At 44.4% G+C, this 20,814-nt stretch overlaps 1 pseudogene; it reads right to left on the reverse strand.

The window, feature by feature from the left end:
• LOC133773392 (5-azacytidine-induced protein 2-like) overlaps positions 1-20,814 on the reverse strand; it is a 38,115-nt pseudogene that overhangs the window by 8,524 nt on the left and 8,777 nt on the right.

Genomic DNA, 20,814 nt, shown 5'->3' on the forward strand with positions numbered 1-20,814 from the left:
TGTGAATGTAATATTGGAGTCTTATTCATGATTCACCTGGTCATCCAGATGAATGTTGCATGTTCAGAGGAGTTTAAGAGGGAAGCTCCTTGCTTGATATGACAGTGCCACCATACCTAAAGTTGCCATCCCTACCTGTCCCATGCTACTAATTACTTGGAAGTCATACATGAGTTTTTATTGGTGAAATGTTATCTTGCATATTGACCAATATGAATTGTTTTCAATTCTTCCAATACAAAAAAATATATTCCTCTACAGTGATAAGTAGCAGTAGCGTTTTGTACTGTTCTCTTAAGAGATGTGAATGATCTATGTGGAACAAGAAAAGGCTCTCAGTGCAGCTCTTTGTTCTTGAGGGAAGCCTTGATTAATTTGGAATGGGTTATGCACTAGTCTGTTTCTGTACTCTCATGCATCTACCTTAAAATAAATCAGTTTTTTCACAGATTCCATACCTTGCAGTCAGTATTTTAATCTGGAGACTTCCACAATATCAGAAGAAAGTTGTACCAATCATGTATGTGTATATATATACATATATGTATATGTATATATATACATATATGTATATGTATATATACATATATATATTTTAAAGGTTTATTTATTTACTTGAAAGTCAGAGTTACACAGAGAAGGAGAGCAAGAGAGAGAGAGATAGAGGTCTTCCATCTGCTGGTTCACTCCCCAATTGTCTGTAATGGTTGGAGCTGTACTGTTCTGAAACTAGGAGCCAAGAGCTACTTCCAGGTCTCCAGTGAGGGTGCAGGGGCCCAAGGACTTGGGCCATCCTCCACTACCCTCCCAGGCCACTGCAGAGAGCTGGATCGGAAATGGAGCAGCCAGGTCTCAAACCAGCACCCATATGGGATGCCGGCACCACAGGTGGTGGCTCCATCCACCACGCCATAGTGCCGCCCCCCACAATCATGTATATTAATCATCATTCACTCAAAAATATAAATAAGTCCTTCATTTTTAATTACAATTGAGAGAAAATGATCTCTGAATATTTGGGGGAAATTATAAAATACAAAAGAGACGATTCAATAGAGATGATCCCAGAGAAAATAGAAATAATGTAGCAATCAGAAAGTCTTTGGAATTAGAAAAGTATGAATACTGAAATGAGAATTGCAGCAAAATTTCTGAAAGATAAAATTGAAAAACATCTCTGTTTAAAAAGCAAAAAGCAATAGGTACACATGAAAAGTTAAAAGGCAAGAAGTTCGAGTCAGGAGATAAAATTCCTATTCAATAAAAGTTTCATAAAGAAAACAGATAAATGAACAAATAACCAGAAATAAAAACTTTCTGAGAGAGAAATATTATAATTAGATTGGGGCCAGTGCTGTGGTGCAGCGGGTTAAAGCCCTGGCCTGAAGCACTGGCATCCCATATGGGCATCAGTTCAATACCCGGCTGCTTGACTTCTGATCTAGCTCTCTACTATGGCCTGGGAAAGCAGTAGAAGATGGCCCAAGTCCTTGAGCCCCCGCATCCACGTGGGAGACCCGGAAGAAGTTACTGGCTTCTGGCTTCGGATTAGCACAGTTCTGGCTGTTGCAGCCATCTGGGGAGTGAACCAGCAGATGGAAGACCTCTCCCTCTCCCTCTCCCTCTCCCTCTCCCTCTCCCTCTCCCTCTCCCTCTCCCTCTCCCTCTCCCTCTCCCTCTCCCTCTCTCTCTCCTTCTCGCTCTATGTAACTCTTTCAAATAAATAAATCTTTGAAAAAAAAAAAGAAAAATAATTAGATTGCCTTGCTGCTGTCATCATAATGCTAGTTGCTAGATTAAAGTTAAAAAATAGGGGCCGGTGCTGTGGCGAAGAGGGTAAAGCTGCCACCTGCAGTGCCGGCATCCCATATGGGCAACAGTTCAAGACCCTGCTACTCCACTTCTGATCCAGCTCTCTACTATGGCCTGGGAAAGCAGTAGAAGATGGCCCAAGCCCTTAGGCCCCTGTACTTGTGTGGGAGACCCGGAAGAAGCTCCTGGCTCCTGGTTTCAGATTGGTGCAGCTCCAGCCATTGTGGCCAACTGGGGAGTGAACCAATGGTTAGAAGACATCTCTCTCTCTCTTTCTCTCTCCGCATCTCCTTCTCTCTGTGTAACTCTGACTTTCAAAATAATAAATAAATCTTTATTAAAAAAAAGAAAATTGAAAAATAACTTTCAAGGGCTGGCGCTGTGGTATAGCAGGTAAAGCTGCTGCCTACAGTGCTGGCATCCCATATGGGCACCCATTTGAAACCCGGCTGCTCCATTTCTGATCCAGCTCTCTGCTGTGGCCTGGGAAAGCAGTAGAAGATGGCCCAAGCCCTTGGGCCCCTGCAGCTCTGGCCGTTGTGGCCAACTGGGGAGTGAACCAGTGGATGGAAGACCTCTCTCTCTCTGCCTCTCCTTCTCTCTGTGTAACTCTGACTTTCAAGCAAAATAAATAAAATTTTAAAAAAAAGAAAAAGAACTTTCAACTTTTTTTTTCTTTTTTTGATAGGCAGAGTGGACAGTGAGAGAGAGAGACAGGGAGAAAGGTCTTCCTTTACCGTTGGTTCACCCTCCAATGGCTGCTGTGGCCTCTGCGCTGTGGACGGCGCACCACACTGATCCAAAGCCAGGAGCTAGGTGCTTCTCCTGGGTCTCCCATGCAGGTGCAGGGCCCAAGAACATGGGCCATCCTCCACTGCACTCCCAGGCCACAGCAGAGACCTGGACCGGAAGAGGGACAACTGGGACAGAATCCGGCGCTCTGACTGGGACTAGAACCCAGTGTGCCGGCGCTGCAGGCGGAGGATTAGCCTATTGAGCTGCGGCACTAGCCTCAGCTATTTTTTAAAAAAGATTTAATTTATTTATTTGAAAGACTGGGTTACACACACACACACACACACAGAAATCTTTCATTTTCTGGCTCATTCCCCAAATCACTGCAATGTCCAGGACTGGCCCAGACCAAAGCCAGGATCCAGGAACTTCTTCCAGGTCTACCACATGGGTGTATGGGCCTAAGAATTTGGCCCATCTTCTGCTGCTTTCCCATGTGCATTAGCAGGCAGCTGGATGGGAAGTAGAGTAGCCAGGATTTGAATCAGCACCTGTATGGGATGCCAGTGTCACAGGTGGTAGCTTTACTCACTAGGCCACAATATCAGACCCACCTTTAAACTTGTAAAAAAAAAAAAAAAGGTTTTGAATCTATATTTCTATACCTAGCCAAACTATCATTCAAGTCTGAAGTCTCAGTAAAGACATTTTTCAGAGATGGGAGAATTCGTAAATTTTATATTGATTGATACTAATAATTGTAAAAACAGATTTTCTGTATTTTACAAAATGCATGACAAGAAAGTTTGTTATTGGTTTTCAGAAGAGATACATTTTTTGCTTTATTTTAGATGCAACTATAGACGTCAAACAGCTTTAGAATTTGGAAAATATATAGTTCTTTTTGCATGTTAAAATGTATTGGTAGTTAAAATAATGTAAACAAAGTCTAGTTTTCAAATCACCAGAAGAAAAAGAAAGAAAGAAAGAAATATTTCTCAGTAATACAGGAGATAGTGTTGTGCCCAGATCGTTGGATCCCCAAGTGCTGCCAGAGACTTGAACACACCAAAATGCAAAAGCAAGGTGTATTTCAGAAGTACAAGCGGAGGGCAGAGGAAGGCCCAGAGCCGTGCTCAGGAGCCTCTTTTAAAGTGGGGTTACGTCATCGAGGCGTGCAGGGTAACAGTGGATTGGCTAGGGTCACCTCTGGTATTTCCTGATCTAACGTGGTTGTTCCTGATTGGTTCGGACCCAGGGAATTTCCTTATATTGTGAAGGCTAACGAGCTGTTCTGTTGTAAGTTTCGGTTTCCCCTGAGTCACGCTGCTTTTACGGGAAGTTGGGAGGGAGGCACTTTTTTTTTTTTAAATTAAACTTTTATTTAATGAATATAAATTTCCAAAGTACAGCTTATGGGTTACAATGGCTTCCCCCTCCCAAAACTTCCCTCCCACCCACAACCCTCCCCTTTCCCGCTTCCTCTCCCCTTCCAATCACATCATGATTCATTTTCAATTCTCTTTATATACAACACTTTTTCAAAATGTAATTACTCCGGCCTTTCAATAGGAAATGGTGGGGAGAAAATGTAGATGTGATTTAATCTCATCTGCAAAGTCCCCTTTGCTGTGTAATGTGACATATTGGTGGTTATTGTGATAGGACATAGCCATTTGTGTGGACTGTTACTCAAGCTACCTCAGGAACACAACTACAAAGTCCTTGAGGCGAGAAAATGGTTGGCCTATTCTGGAAGGTTAGTGGAGCTGGAGAGGGAGAGGGATGGTGAGGAAGGAAGGTGAGAGTCAAAAATGAATGGTCTGGTAGGCTACACTAAGGACTCAAGTTATCTCTTCGTGGGTTTGGTCCTCTGCGTAAAGGACCAAAACAAGGGGTAAAACACTCTACTATTTCACTGGAGAATTTGAGGTAGAGAATCAGAGTGTCATATGAGTGGGGATATGGCAGAGATGCGGACCATGGAGATACAGGATGGCTTTATAAAGAAGGAAAAGATGCACACAGCATCTACTATTCAGTCTCTCAAGATCAACCTTGGAACAAGAGGGACTTTACTCACCATGGCTAGGGTAAATAGGAAGCCCCTGGAAGTCCCCACAGCTACCTGAGGTATTTATTGCTAGAGAATTCTGCATCCCTCACAGACCTGGAGCCCAATTTTGGGAGCTTTCAGGTTACTACCCTAATGCATTGCCTCAGAGGGAGGGTCCAGTACATGTCATGCCCTCCCTCTCTCAGGCCTTTGTAGCATGGAGCCATCTTGAAATCTCACCCATTCAGGATTCTATGAAGCAGCCAGAAAGTTGCACCTCGTTGCTCCACCTGCTTAGCCCATTAAACCAGGTAGAAGGCCTCACCTGTCTATTTCCTGTGCCTCTGCCTCAGAATATAGCTGAGCAGCTGCCCTGAGCAACTTGGTCCAGAGGCCAAGAAGGGAAGTAGCTGAGTGGTTTCACCATCCACCCAGTGCCCCAAGAAGCAGCTGAGCAGCCTTTTCTGAGAGACAAGGTGGCTCTGCCCAACTTCCTGTGGCTCCAAGAAACATTTGAGCAGAAGCGTGGCCCACAGAGGCTCTGAGAAGCAGATACTCAGATCTTAGACACCTGCTTACCCCTAGTCTTGAAATAGTTGGGAAGAATTCCCTGAGCAGGTCAGCATCAGAAGCACTGTGAAGTTACCCATGCAACTCTCAGACTCTGATGGGTGCCCCTCTGGGCCCACTGGGGTGGCCATAGCTTCACATGACCTGCCAACCTGATGGTTATCCCCACCCATAGCCAGGTGCACTGTGATAAGAGCTGCAAGCAAACTTGCCCCAGCTGAGAAAGCTGCATCACAGCTGGTGGTACAATCTCATGACCCCAGCAGGGTAGGCCACTTGGACAAGATAAAAAGAGAATTCTAAAAACAGTAAGAGAAAAATATCAAGTCCCTTATTCCAATTAGTCTAATGGCAGACTTCTCAGCAGAAACTTTGCAGGCCACGAGAAAATGGGATGGTGTATTCAAGCCCTAAAAGAAAAAAAAAAATCAAACAATCATTCTATACTAGCAAAGCTATCCTTCAGAAATGAAGGAGAAATAAACACTTGCCATAAAAAGCAAAAACTGGAAATTCATCGCCAATAGACTGACCATACATGAAATTTTTAAGGTGTCCTGAAGTAGAAGCAAAAGGATGATAGTGACCACCATGAAAACATGCCTAAATACAAAACTCAACAATAGAGCAGATATGCAAAAGAGAATCAAACCCTGTCAAGACACAAAATCACTAAACCACAATGATGAACACCAAGACAGGAAGAAAGTAACAAAGGATACATAAAACAATAGAAAAAAATTAACTGAATGACAAGAGCATGTCTTTACTTATCAATAACACCCTTGAGTGAAACAATTCAAATTACACAATTAAAATATATAATTAGCTTGATGGAAGGAAAAAAAATCAACAGCATGCTGCCATAAGAAACTTCACTAGTAGAGACACACAGAGAGTGAAGGGCTGGAGAAAGATATACCATGCAAATGGAAACCATAGTTATACTTGTATCAGACAAAATAGGTTTTAATTAAAAACATTATAAAAAGAGACAAAGTCACTTTAAATGATAATTCAACGAGGGCACATGACAAATGTAAATATACATATTCACTCAGAGCTGGAGCACCCACTTACGTAAAGCAAACATTATTAGCTCTAAAAGGAGAGAGAAAGTTTAATACAATAACAGGGGATATCAACATTCCACTTTTATTGATGTACAGATCATCCAGACCAAAAAAATTAACAAAGAAATATTGGAGTTAAACTGTACTATTTACCAAACAGTTGTAGACATTTACAGAATATTTCATCCAAAATCTGTAGAATACAGATTCTTCCCATCAACACATGAAACATTATCCAGGACAGACCACAAGTTAGGCCACAAAATAAGTCTTAAAAAGTTCAAAAAAATCCAAGTCACAGTATGTATCTTTTCTGACTATAATAGAACAAAACTAGAAATCGACAACAAAAAAATCCCTTTTTTGACCTTTTGTTAAAAATATTTCAAATAATATAGAAAAGTATAAAGAAGAATGCAATGAGCACACATAGATTTCACAAAACAACATTCTCTTGCATGACCAATGGTCAATGAAGAAATTAAAAGAGAAATTAAAACATTTCTTAAAAGAAACAAAAATGCAAAAAATTGGCCACTATGATCAAATTACTTCAAGTCTTAAAATTGCAATTCTAAAATTTTATCAATGAGTAACATTGTAACTACAACTGTCATTTGAAATCTTACACTTTTGAAACACCAGCTGTTATAGAGATGTAGTAACCTAGAAACTTGTATTCTATTATGTTTTTCATATCTGCATTATAAAGTCAAACAACAGCAACCTCCTCACATTGCCATTTGAGCCTATTTACAGTCTGATACAACATACATGCTTTTTCTTTTGTATTAATGGCTTTTTACTTTCATGAATGGTGATTTAGGCATTTCACACACTTTGTAAAACCATGTCTACTTTGAGGGGCAAAATTTTGCAGTTGTTATCAACAGTAGAATTGCCTTTTGAAATATACCTTAAGTCTGTATACTTATTAGTATAGTAGCATATATCTGATTTTTTGAATATGGAGCTGGAGGGTACTCTTCTTTCATACCAGAAAATCAAGTACATAATATCATCAGTGTATTCAATTGTATACACTGAAGAACTCTGCAGAATTTCATCAAAATCCACTTTCAGTTTGTTAAATAATTTCTTGGGAGAGCTACTGAGAGAGGAGAGTTACAACATCCTCATGATAAAATCAGGAATCTCTTCAGAATTAATTCTTTTTTTTTTTTTTTTTTTTTTGACAGGCAGAGTTAGACATTGAGAGAGACAGAGAGAAAGGTCTTCCTTTTCCGTTGGTTCAACCCCCAAATGGCTGCACGCTGCAGCGATCTGAAGCCAGGAGCCAGGTGCTTCCTCCTGGTCTCCCATGTGGGTGCAGGGCCCAAGCACTTGGGCCATCCTTCACTGTCTTCCCAGGCCACAACAGTGCTGGACTGGAAGAGGAGCAATCGGGACAGAATCTGGCCCCCCAACCGGGACTAGAACCCAGAATGCCGGCGCCGCAGGTGGAGGATTAGCCAAGTGAGTCGCGGCGCCAGCCCAGAATTAATTCTTATAAAGGCAGTTTTGGTTATGTTGATCCAAGTAGTGCAGAGATGGCAGCTTGGGTAAAGGCAAAGTTTTCATTTTTGTTTCCCCAAATGCTGTCTCACTTGAGTTAGGAGGGTTTGGAAATACCCAAAAATTATCTTGTAGAGAATTTCTGCTGTAAGGGTTGTGTTCCTGAAAGTTTGTACCATCATTAGGAAAGCATCTCTCATTATCTGTCCATGCTTGGAGAACTGCTTTCTCTAATAAAATCTTCATATCTCCTGGAAAAGGGGAAGATGTAGTATGACAGACAGCCTTGCCATTTGGTGAGAGAGGGGCATGTCTTTTGTAGGATGCAGGAAAATCTGTCAAGTGGAGTTTTGTGCTTTTTGTCTTTCCCAAGGTTTTCCGTGTAGGCTGCTGGGGCGGAGGCTTTCTTGATTGCAGGTGGGGTTTTCAGTTTTCTTAGTAGGTCGGCGTGTACTTGAGTCACCAGATGTAGACATTTGTCTCTTCAGTTCCCAGTATACGTGCTGCATATAATCACTTGAAATGCTTTACTCTTTATTTATTTATTTGACAGGTAGAGTTATAGACAGAGAGAGAGAGAGACAGAGAGAGAGAGAGAGAGAGAGAGAGGAAGGTCTTCCTTCCATTGGTTCATTCCGCAAGCACTTGGGCCATCCTCCACTGCCCTCCTGGGCCACAGCAGAGCTGGACTGGAAGAGGAGCAACTGGGACTAGAACCCGGCACCCGTATGGGATGCCAGCACTGCAGGCGGAGCATTAACCAAGTAAGCCATGGCACAGGCCCCGAAATGCGTACTCTTTGGAGCGGGCAGTTCTTCAAGTTGTCTTCCTCAGATGGACCCGTTTGCTTGGCCTCTTGTTCTGTTCTGAGATTACCACATTCTTTCCTCATCAATTCCAGCTCTTTTTCCAAACCATGGATCTTCAGGTCACAGTTCAACTTCTCCACCTCCCGGTGTGAGGAAGGAGAATTTAAATTCCTCATCACCTGCAGGGTTTCCACTTCTGTTCTTAGCTGGACGAGATCTGCTTCTTTAGACTGTGGTTGTTCATTCAATACTTTCAGACATTCCGACTTGTCTATTCATTTTACCTAATTTAAATGATCTCTATCAATGCAAACCTCTTGATATGCGTGATAGGTGTTATGTACTCGTTCTCCTCCCACAGAACTTGTTTCTTCATGGGATCCAGCCCCTACAAGCTTTTCTTCCAAAAACCTTATTCTTTAAGAAAGTTCTCTGAATCTTTAAGTCGTTTTTTGGTATCTTCGTATGCAGTGACGAGGGCAAAACGTGAAGCCACAGATTCATCTCCTGAATATACAGAGACCCCGAGTCATGGCAGCAGGGCCACCCCCAGGCCCGCCGGGTTCCGGTTCCCCAGCGTTTGAGAACCGGGTCGGCAGGGGTCACCACAGACTTCCGGTCCCTAGCGGACGCCGCGTCCCCGGCGCAGCAGCTTCGGTAGGTGCCCCGCACAGGGACTCTGTTTCTTTTGCTTAGGCCGCCCAAGGCCCGACCGGCCCGGCACTCGGGCTGGAGCACTGGAGCTTCTGGAACGAGAGGCGAGCTGGGGCAGGTGGGGCCCATGAGGCGGGAGGAGCGGTCGAGCCACCTCCTCTGCCGGCGCCGCCGCTGCAGCCGCAGCCGCCGCAGCCGGAGAAGCCATACACACACTTTGAACATAACTCTAAATAATATGCTTGACAGAACTTTTTATTTAAAAAATTTATTTATTGGAAAGGCAGAGCTACAGTGAACCAGTCCACCTACTAAACGGCTGCAACAGCTGGGGCTGGGCCAGGCCGAAGCCAGGAGCCAGGAGCTTCTTCTGGATCTCCTACATGGGTGGCAGGGACCCAAGCACTTGGGCCATCCTTTGCTGCTTTTCCTGGTGCATTAGCACAGAGCTGGATCAGAAATGGAACAGCCGGGACTCGAACCAGCGCCCGTGTGGGACTGTGGCAGTGCAGGGTGCGGCTTAACCTGCTGTGTCACAACGCGACCCTTTGAAAGGACACTGTAAGTTAGTTTCCTTCTTTCTTCTTGTGTCTCTGCTCCCTTGCTGATACCCCATTCCTCTGGTCATTGCTGAGGTTCGATTGGAAGAGGGTACCACATCACCACTGGGATGACTGAGAGATTGGGCACAGCCTGAACGGTACCTTGGGACATGGTCCAGATGCTTAGGGGACATCCTCGCAGCCCCTACTCCAGGTTTCCCTAGAAACTGGATGCTTTGCAGCGCCCCATACATGGTACAGGTGGAGCTCAGCCTGAATTAAGTGCTAAGGTTCATCAGACCCTTAGAAGGATCATGGATCGGCAAGAGGTTCCTGAACAAGAGGGACATCTCCCACGTAGTTCATAGTTCTTTCTTGTTTGAACCTAAACTTTGTAAACCCTGAAGTTGATTCCACATGGGAAACAAAACCGTGTTTTATTTAAGTATTAAAAAAAAAAAAAAAAAAAACAACCAAACTTGGAAAATAGGCCTCCTGACGATTGCAGCCAAAGTGCTTAGAGTTAGCTAAAAGGAGCTCAAAATGACAGCTGAACTTGACAGGGCCATGAGCTGCAGATAAAGGGGGGGGAGGTTTAGATGTTTCTGTTCCCAGAGACTCTCATTATGGTAAATGTACACATCGATTGCTGTTCATTAGACTGTTTTCGTATTTGCATATTGTATGACTGTATCCTGCCCCTCCCCACATCTCTCTCAACTCCTAGCTGACCTCTGCGTAGTCTGAATACTCTGGCCAAGTCCCCAGGGGCTTGGGAACTGATCCGTTTAGAAGACGTGGATTTGGACCCCTGAGGAAGTCATTCTGCCCGGCTGAAACCTTGCTTCTGGATCCTTCTCCCTTGCAGCAGCGTGGGGATGACATTATGGCTCAGCGAGCTGTCTCTCTCTCCCTAATTAAAGTCCTGTGTCTCTCAGGTCACATGTGGCTGGAAAGCAAACTAGGGATCAGTCTTACAGCTTTACTGTTGGAATTGACCTGGTTCGTTCTTTTCATCACATGCATGTGTGGCCAGGTGGTGTTTGGTTCTGGGTGCACATATACAGAATTTTCTTTCATCAGCCAAAGAACAGGTAAGGGATCTGGTAGATAGGATGGACACTTCTGGGGTAGATTTTGGGGGTGGGGGGAGAGAGAGAGAGAGAGAAAGAGAGAGAGGGAGACACTGACTCTGAGACTTCGGAGAGTGTTAGAAGTCAGATTTCCCAAAAGTGGACACCTGGACAAACCCTGTGCCATATTGGCTATTGCATCTCAAGAATGACATAATGGAGCTGGAGAAAGTCCAGGACAGGGCAGCTGAATTAATTAAAGAGTTGGAATGGTTTTAAAAAACACCTTTAATCTCAGGGTGTAAGAGTAATATTCTTCACAGAAAATTTGGGAAATATTCAAGGCAAAAATAAAATAAAATTATATATTAGCTTGTCATCCTGAGGTGATAGATAGTTAACATTTTTGGTATTTTTTCAGTCTTTTCAATGTATACTAACACACACACATGTATGTATATAAATTGGTGCCAAATAAATGTGTGTAAAGCATATATGTATGTATATTAACATAGTCACATACACATACATAAAATTTTGTTTCTGGGGAGGGTGTTGTGGCGTAATAGGTTAAGCTTCTGCCTGCAATTCTGTCATCCCATATGGCGAATGGTTCAAGTCCTGGCTGCTCCACTTCCCATCCAGCTCCCTGCTTATGCACCTGGGAGAGCAGCTGAGGATGGCCCATGTGTTTGGAACCTTGTGCTCAAGTGGGAGACCTGGAAGAAATTCTTGGTTCCTGGCTTTGGCCTGGTCCAATCCCTGCCATTGTGGCCACTTGGGGACTGAACCAGTGGTTGGAAGATCTCTCTTTCTCTTTCTCTCTCTCTCTCTAACTCTCCCTTTCAAATAAATAATTTTTTAAAAAGTCTAAATTTATTTGGAAGGCAGAGTTACAGAGAGGCAGAGGCAGAGAGAGAGGTCTTCCATCTACTGGTTCGCTCCCCAAATGGTCGCAGTGGCCGGAGCTGGGTGGATCCAAAGCTAGGAGCCAGGAGCTTCTTCCCGGTATCCCACACAGGTGCAGGGGCCAAGGGCTTGGGCCATCTTCCATTGCCTTCCCAGGCCATAGTAGAGAGCTGGTTTGGAAGTGGAGCAGCCAGATCTGAACTGCCACCCATATAGGATGCCAGCACTGCAGGTGGCAACTTTACCCATTATGCCACTGTGCCAGCTCCTAAAATAAATCTTAAAAAAACAAAATTTGTATCCTATTGGGTACATGTTTTGCATCCTATTAGATCTATGTTTTCTTTCTTTCTTTTCTTTTCTTTTTTTTTTTTTTTGACAGGCAGAGTGGACAGTAGAGGGAGACAGAGAGAAAGGTCTTCCTTTTTGCCGCTGGTTCACCCTCCAATGGCCGCCGCGGTAGGCACGCTGTGGCCGGCACACCGCACTGTTCCGATGGCAGGAGCCAGGTGCTTCTCCTGGTCTCCCATGGGGTGCAGGGCCCAAGAACTTGGGCCATCCTCCACTGCACTCCCTGGCCACAGCAGAGAGCTGGCCTGGAAGAGGGGCAACCGGGACAGGATCGGTGCCCCGACCGGGACTAGAACCCGGTGTGCCGGCGCCGCAAGGTGGAGGATTAGCCTGTTAAGCCACGGCGCCGGCCAGATCTGTGTTTTCTTGTCCTAAATATTTTTGAAACATGCTAGTGACTATAACAGCAATTGATGGGTCTGCCAAAATGTATTAAACTGCTCCTATACTATTTGATTAAACTTATGTTTACATTATGTTTAATTAAGTACATATTTATATTTATGAAGAGCACTTTAATACTGCAATGAAATGTTGTCTACATTAATCCTTTTGGGAATCTCTGTTAATTTTCTTAAGATCAGTTCTTAGAAGTAGACTTCCACAGCCAAATCCTGAACATTTTTAAAGTTCTGGCCAGATTGTAGTAGAGACATATGGGATGAATTTAGAAGTTGAGGATTTTGTCAACATGAAATGCGAGATGCTGCATGGAGGCATGGATGAAGTCTATAAAAACACAAGGGTTTTAATTGGTCAAGTAGAGATTTGTTAAACAAATGCTGAAATATTGACATAGCAAGTTTTGGAATCTAATGAGGGGAGCTTTGGAGCCAACGAAAAGAAGGTGTGATTTGTCTGGCAGAGAGAGGATCTGTATAATTCTCTGTCTTGAAAAGTAACAACTGGCTAAAAATACAGAGAGATTCTGTAGGATTTTAGATAGTGCGGTGTAAATGAAGGAGTTTTCTGGTAGGTTTTGTCATTCACAAATGGTGTCACGGTGTGCCTAGAGTCGAATGGTCCCATCGTGACATGTGAGTGTGCATTGTGAGTGCGTGGTGCCGAGCAAAGGGATCACAGCATGTCTGAAGTCCCCGTACCTAGAAAGTGTCACAAAGGGCTCTCGTAAACCCCCCGGCGATGGCTTCCAGAACTCTGACAGTGGCAGAGTGCTCCACACTTAATCTTAGCCAAAAGAGGTACCCCTTTTGTGAGTCCTCTCATGCATGCAGATGTGATTTAAGTATCTGCTCCATCTTCTTATGGAGCAGTGTAGATACTGGTGTGGGAAGCACTCTGTTCATTCATGTCAAATACTATTGCAAGATGGAAGGGTGGAATCAGTGGTATGGCACTTCAGGATTTTTGTTGTTGTTGTTGAGTGGAGACCGGTGTTTTCCCCTTGTGGGCTGGGAGATAGGGTTTCCGGGAGAGAGTAATGTGCAGGAAGGAAGAAAGTCAGGAATCATCTTCCGAGATGGGTACCTGATGCCACAGTTAAGAGTGCTTGGGACTCCTGCATCGTATGTGGGAGGACTTGGGTTTCTGTCCTACCTCTGCTCGTGATCCCAGCTTTCTGCTGTTGCATACCATGGGAGGTAGCAGGTGACAGCGTAAGTCCTTGGACTCCTACCATCCAAAGGGGGACATGGGTTGAATTCTTAGCTCGTAGTTTCAGCCTGGCTCAGCCCTGGCTGTTGCACACATGTGAGGAGTAAACCAGCAGATGGGAGATCTCTGTCTCCCTACCTGTCAAATAAAAGAAAATAAATAAAAATTTTAAAAAGTATTAGCTCCAAATTTGTTGAAATAACTGTAGTAGTTGACATCAGTTTCCCCCCCCCCCCCATGTCTCCCTTCTACTGTAGGTTCAAGAAGAATGAACAGTGTGTTCATTGATGAGCAAAAGAGAGTGCATGTGGGCATGGTACAGAGTGGCTGAAGTTTTCTTCAACATTCTATACTGTTACTCTGAAATAACTGTTTTAAAATATGAAAGCTGCATGTCAAGCAATAATGATAGCTGCATGTCAAGCAATAAGTGTGAATTCTTAGTTGAGACATGCAATTGATGAAAAGTATGTTCACTGTGACATTTATCTTCCAGATTTCATATATTATGAGAAGAGTGCTAGTGCTGAGACTGAGGCTCTGGGAATACTCTCTCAGGGCTCCAAAAGTTATGAGAGGCAGGGAGAGAGAAAGTCTTTTTTTCTTAAGAAATTAGATGAAACAGAAGTGATGGGAAAGACAACCTAGAAAGGGAGGCTTAGAAGCTATTCTACACTTTCTGACACTGGGCAAGAAAGTAGACCCTAAAGGTGACTATTAACCTGAGTCTAGTCCAGCTGGGTTAGACTATCAGGCCTCCCTATGATTAATGCTAACTATTGTTCAGAGCCTCACCCAGCTTAATACTCATCCTCGCCTCCGTCCTTTGTGCCACTGTCAGAAACAGATACCACTTGGGTAAGTAAAGACACTTGGATGATACTGCCACCACCAGTGAACAACAGGTGAACCTTGGGCTGGTCTCAGTGCTCAAATGGGCATAGGCAAAGGCAGGTCTGGACCTCTGAGTACTTGCATCTCAGGTCAATACCATGGCACTGACAAGGTGGGCAAGGTGTGTACTATTAAGAAATTGTGCTAGTGGCCAGCACTGTGGCACAGTGCTGGCATTGCATTTGAGTGCCAGTTTGAATACCTGTTAAACAACAACAACAAAAAAATGCTACTCTGAGAACCAAGCTTCAAGCATGAACCCTTAGAAACACTTGGGAGACTGGCCGGCGCCGCGGCTCACTAGGCTAATCCTCCGCCTTGCGGCGCCGGCACACCGGGTTCTAGTCCCAGTCGGAGCGCCGGATTCTGTCCCGGTTGCCCCTCTTCCAGGCCAGCTCTCTGCTGTGGCCAGGGAGTGCAGTGGAGGATGGCCCAAGTACTTGGGCCCTGCACCCCATGGGAGACCAGGAGAAGCACCTGGCTCCTGCCATCGGAACAGCACGGTGCTCCGGCCGCAGCGCGCCTACCGCAGCGGCCATTGGAGGGTGAACCAACGGCAAAAGGAAGACCTTTCTCTCTGTCTCTCTCTCACTGTCCACTCTGCCTGTCAAAAAAAAAAAAAGATTTATTTGTTTATTTGAGTGGCAGAGTTACAAACATGAGAGGGAAAGGCAGAGAGAAAGGTCTTCCATCCACTGGTTCACTCTCCAAATGGCCACAACAGCTGGAGCTGAGCTGATCCAGTAGCTCAGGAGCCTGTAGCTTCTTCCAGATTTCCTATGCAGGTGCCCATCTGGGATGCTGGCACTGTGGGCACAGTCTTTTTTTAAAGGTTTATTTATTTATTTGAAAGAGTTGCTCAGAGAGAAGAGGAGGCAGAGAGAGAGAGAGAGAAGAGAGAGGTCTTCCATCTGCTGGATCACTCCTCAATTGGCTGCAATGGCCAGAGCTGCACTGATCCAAAGCCAGGAGCCAGGAGCTTCTTCCTGGTCTCCCATGTGGGTGCAGGGGCCTAAGCACTTGGGCCATCTTCTACTGCTTTCCCAGGCCATAGCAGAGGTCTGGTTTGGAAGTGGAGCAGCTGGGCTGCACCCATATAGGATGCCGGCCCATATGAACTGGCACCCATATGGGATGCCGTCACTGCAGATGGTGGCTTTACCAGCTATGCCACAGCACTGGCCCCTGCAGGTGGAGTCTTAACCTACTATGCCACAGCTCTGGCCCCTGCTTTCATATCCTTAAGTTCAGAAAATAAATTAATATTAAGTTGTTTGGGCTCAGGGTTAAAGAAAGCTTTTCAAATTTTTCTGGCCTCACAAAATTCCTAATTTTCATCTGAGTTCACCTTTATTAGAGTAGAACCAGCATCGAGGCAGTCTGCATTATATAATCTCACATCAAGGCTTTGCATTTATCATTAAAAACATGGCAACATCATTGTGGTTATAAACAGAGTTACCAAGGAAACCAGTTTATCATAATTAACTATTCTCTTTTCGTTTTTTGCTCTTTCTCTCTTCTACCTGAGCTTGCTTTGGGTTGAAAGGTAGGATAAGCTGTTATCAGCTTGGGCTTAGTGGCTAATTAGGCCCTAATGTTGATTCATAGAATTACATTGCTCTTTTCCATAACTCTGCTGTAGTTTATTGTGTACTTATTAAGAGTAGACACAGTGATGGGACAATTGATTTTTTAATATGCATTTATGATAGTCATAATAGCGGTTCCCTAGGGCATTGATATATCAAAACCCAACAGACAAAAGATAAAAACTCTCAGAACTTTGTCTTGCCTTAGGAAACACGTGAAAAGAATTTTGCTTCCTGATGGAATTCACAGTCTTGCAGGATATTTCTGATTTTTGTTGACCATTATAATTGAAGGGCAATTACAATTGAGGGACAAGCTAGTATCCTTACTCTGCACTGGTGTCCTGGAACAGAGGCCTGCGTACTTTTGCTGTAAAGTAGTAGTAAATACTTTTGGCTTTGCTGGCCATGTGCTCTGTGTTGCATTTACTGAGCTCTGCCTCTATAGCAGGAAAACAACTATAGACAATATGAAATGAATGGATGAGACCGTGTTCCAATAAAACTTTATTTATGTAAACAGGTGGCAGGCCTGATTTGGCTCATGGGTTGTGGTTTGCAGACATCTGTCTAGAGCCTTGGTTCCTAACATAGGAAATGAACTTGTAGTTGAATCTCTTAGAATGGGAGCAATACATGGAGAAAGTCAATGAGCCAACAGGAGCCAGTGTGCTCCTATTCAACTGTCCTCTTGTCAGGCTTTTTCCTGGCTTGCCAGCCTCTCTTTAGAGGGGAGGTTTCTCATGGTTATTCCCCCATGGAGGGGTGGATTAGGGGTCAGGCAACCTTGGGTAGGTCTTGACTTGGTTTGACTGGATGAAATTTGCTCATCTGTAATTTGCTCTGCCTGCCCCAAGTTGCTGGGGGACTCAGTGTAGACAATGAATGGGAAAGAGCTCTTGTGAACTTTAAACTACAAAGCTATATACCCATGTAAGGTGTGGCTGTGGACCTTTTTGTTTTAGTGCAGCTGGCATCTGGCCTCAAGCCCTCCCTACCCGACCCTTCTGCAGTTGTCCAGCCTGAATTTTAATCCCTCTGGTGACTGAGTTCATGACTTTGCAAGACAGCCTGCTCCATCTTCATGGAGTTCTGATTGTCAGAAATTCTGTACGTATTGATACTGATTCAAAATCCATCTTTTTGTGTCTTTCTTCTCTTGGTTCTGATTCAATGCCTTAGCATCTTCCACAAGATTCATCTCTTCCTCACATGACAGCTCTCTGAATTGTAGCCAGAGGTCTTGGCTTCCAAGTCTCCTCACCAGGGTAAATAGCAATAGCTCCTTTAACTGTTTCTACATAGTGTTGTTTTTCAATCTTTTCACCATTCAAGTAGCTCTCCTCTATATAAGTTCTAGTTCCTCAACATCTCTCCTAAATGGTGTACCCGCAATTGGGTGTAATCTTCCATATGTGTTCTGGCTAACACAGAGTAAGGTAGGATTGTCACCTCCTTTCTTCTAGATTCAGTGGGTCTGTTAGTGCAGCCTAAGGTGGCATGTGCCCTTTGGGTGATCACATCACAATATTGTCAATGAGCTGATGTCGACTAAGACCTTTGTGTCTTTTTCTTGTATGCTATTAAATCTTCCCTACCCTATCTTGACTGATGGAGTAAGGATCAATACAAATGCTTTGACTGATTTGGCTCCTTTCCATTTAATGCCACAGTCTTTTTGAAATGTGATTATATGTTTTTCAATCTTTGGGTAGGTTTTATTTCAACAAGAATGCTAACTGTGAGGGAAAATCAACCACACCTGTTGGCAAAGCCGGCTACAAGTTCTGCCGTGGTTGAAAGCACAGCTGCTGAATCAGTACTACTCATTTTTTACTGGTCTATGAAAAGGTGAGGGGCTCAGGCCAGCATGCAAATGAAAGCATTGTTGCCTGCACTGAGAACATCTTGCTGTGAACAAAATGTCCTTTGAACTAAACGCTGTGCTTAGTGGCATCATTAATGTGCAGGTTGCAGATAGGCAGTGCTTCTTAGGCCACACTTGGACTATTATGGTTTTAAAGATCTTGATTGAAACCCCAGCTGATTTAAGGAGACAAGATGAGACAAGAAACATCTTTAAAAATGTAAGCATTCCTTGATTCATTTTATCAAATTTTGATGGGTTTATTAGGACATAACCGCCATTCCGTGTAAGCCAGGGGAATCTAATAGAACGGATTTCAGTGATTAGTTGAAAATTAGCATTGATTGTCTGTGTAAGTTAGGGTCCTAATGGAAAAGTCTCTACAGTTGCTTTTATTTCTAAACTTAGGAGTGGCACATTTTTGATCTCTTAATCCATGAGAGGCATTGTGCTAGACACAGTGGGGTTACAAATGTAAATAACATGTAGGGATCCTGAAATGCAAATGAATAAATTATTTCAGAGGCAGTGGGTAGCCGCCTCCAACCTAATTCCCCTTTTCCCCTTAATAACAGATCCTGATTGTATTGATAGCAGCATTGTCCTGTGGTCAAAGAACACATGTTCCAGCATCCCTTGCAGCTAGGCTTGATCATGTGATTTCCAAGGACCATCTTATATCTTAAGGGACCTTAATGGTAGGAGTTTTATGCTACAGGATATGCTGTTGGAGCAGACAGGCAGAAAGCAGTTACGTCTTTGATGACTTTTGGAGCCTCAGTTCTGCTAAATGGTGAGCTTTTTTATGTGAGGATAAATACATGTTGTGGCTTCTCATCAACATAGCTGAACCTCATCCTGAGTGATAGAAAATGTGATACTTGGAAGGGAGTTGCTGCAAGAAACATCTTTAAAATTTGATCTTGACCGAGAGGATGAGGTGGAAACTGGAAAGTTGATGACCCTTGTCATGCATTGTTAGTGCATTTACTTGTATGAAAGGTGGAGAGAAAGAAAGACAGAGAGCAAAGGATCTCCCAAACACTGATTCATTCCCCAGATGTTCGAAACAGCTGAGGCTGGGCCAGCAAAGAGTTAGGAACTTTTTTTTTTAATTTTTAAAAACTTTTTGACAGGTAGAGTTATAGACAGTGAGAGGGAGAGACAGAGAGAAAGGTCTTCCTTCCGTTGGTTTACTCCCCAAATGGCCACTATGGCCTGTGCTGTGCTGATCCAAAGCCAGGAGCCAGGTGCTTCTCCTGGTCTCCCATGCGGGTGCAGGGTCCAAGGACCTGGGCCATCCTCCACTCCACTCCCAGGCCACAGCAGAGAGCTGGACTGGAAGAGAAGCGACCGGGACTAGAACCTGGCACCCATACGGGATGCCATTGCCTCAGGCGGAGGATCAACCAAGTGAGCCACGGCGCCGGCCCAAGAGTTAGGAACTTAATCTGGATCTCTGACATGGTGGCAGTGTTACAACAACCTAAGCCATTAGCAGGAAGCTAGAATTAGGAGTGGAGCTAGAACTTGGGATATGGAATGCTGTTGTACCAAGCTGTGTCTTAACTGCTGTGCCATACACCCACTTCCATTAGTGCACTTGACTGCATTGTTGTCCGTTGTAACTGGGGCCTTGAATCACAAGTTGACTGAAACTGTAGCTCGAGGACATGGCAAGAAAATTTCAGAAAGTTGGCTTCCTGTTTCTTCCTTCCCACTTTTAGCTGTGTACTGTGAAAGAGGGCTGGTCAGGCTGAGCACAGACCCGCAATAACTGCTTTGCTGTGGGGGTGCTCTCTGCCTGAGGCCTGCATCATAGCAGAAAATAACCCTGGGGCCCACCCTGGCAAAGGCAAGACAGCTGTGGCCTGTTTCTGAGCTTATTTCGTGTTAGAGACTAAGCCCTTTAGGTTTCTGAGTTTTTTTTTTTTTTTTTTTTTTTTTGGTTCTTATTTAGTGAAACTTGATCTTGGTTGGTCTGGGAATGGATTATAAAAGTTTTCTCTCGGCCGGCGCCGCGGCTCAATAGGCTAATCCTCCGCCTTGCGGCGCCGGCACACCAGGTTCTAGTCCCGGTCGGGGCACCGATCCTGTCCCGGTTGCCCCTCTTCCAGGCCAGCTCTCTGCTGTGGCCAGGGAGTGCAGTGGAGGATGGCCCAAGTTCTTGGGCCCTGCACCCCATGGGAGACCAGGAGAAGCACCTGGCTCCTGCCATCGGATCAGCACGGTGCGCTGGCCGCAGTGCGCCTACCGCGGCGGCCATTGGAGGGTGAACCAACGGCAAAAAGGAAGACCTTTCTGTCTATCTCTCTCTCTCACTGTCCACTCTGCCTGTCAAAAAAAAAAAAAAAAGTTTTCTCTCACCCTGCTGAGGAGTGGGCCCATCATCCTCTGGGAAAGGGGGTGGCCTAAACAGACCTGATAAGAGTGGGTTCCAGGAGGTGAGGGGTGGGTATAATGTGCCATCTCAGATGGGTTAGCATAAGCCTGTGAGTGGAACCTCCTTTTCCTTATCTTCCTGTACTTGCCTTGTTAGCTATTGATATCATATTGTTACATTCACATGTAACATGCCTTTCATTTTTGAAGGCGTTTTCAAATATTGGAAGTCTCTACTTAACGAATTTCAGATGCTCTGAGTAGCGGATGGACACAAGAATGCAGAAGCCCCTAAGAACTACTCAAGGCCCCAGCCCTAAGGGGTCAGATTCCTAGTGGGTATGGCAAAGGCACTGAACAGGGATA

The sequence above is a fragment of the Lepus europaeus genome, chromosome 14 (assembly GCF_033115175.1).
Source record: "Lepus europaeus isolate LE1 chromosome 14, mLepTim1.pri, whole genome shotgun sequence".
NCBI lineage: Eukaryota > Metazoa > Chordata > Mammalia > Lagomorpha > Leporidae > Lepus > Lepus europaeus.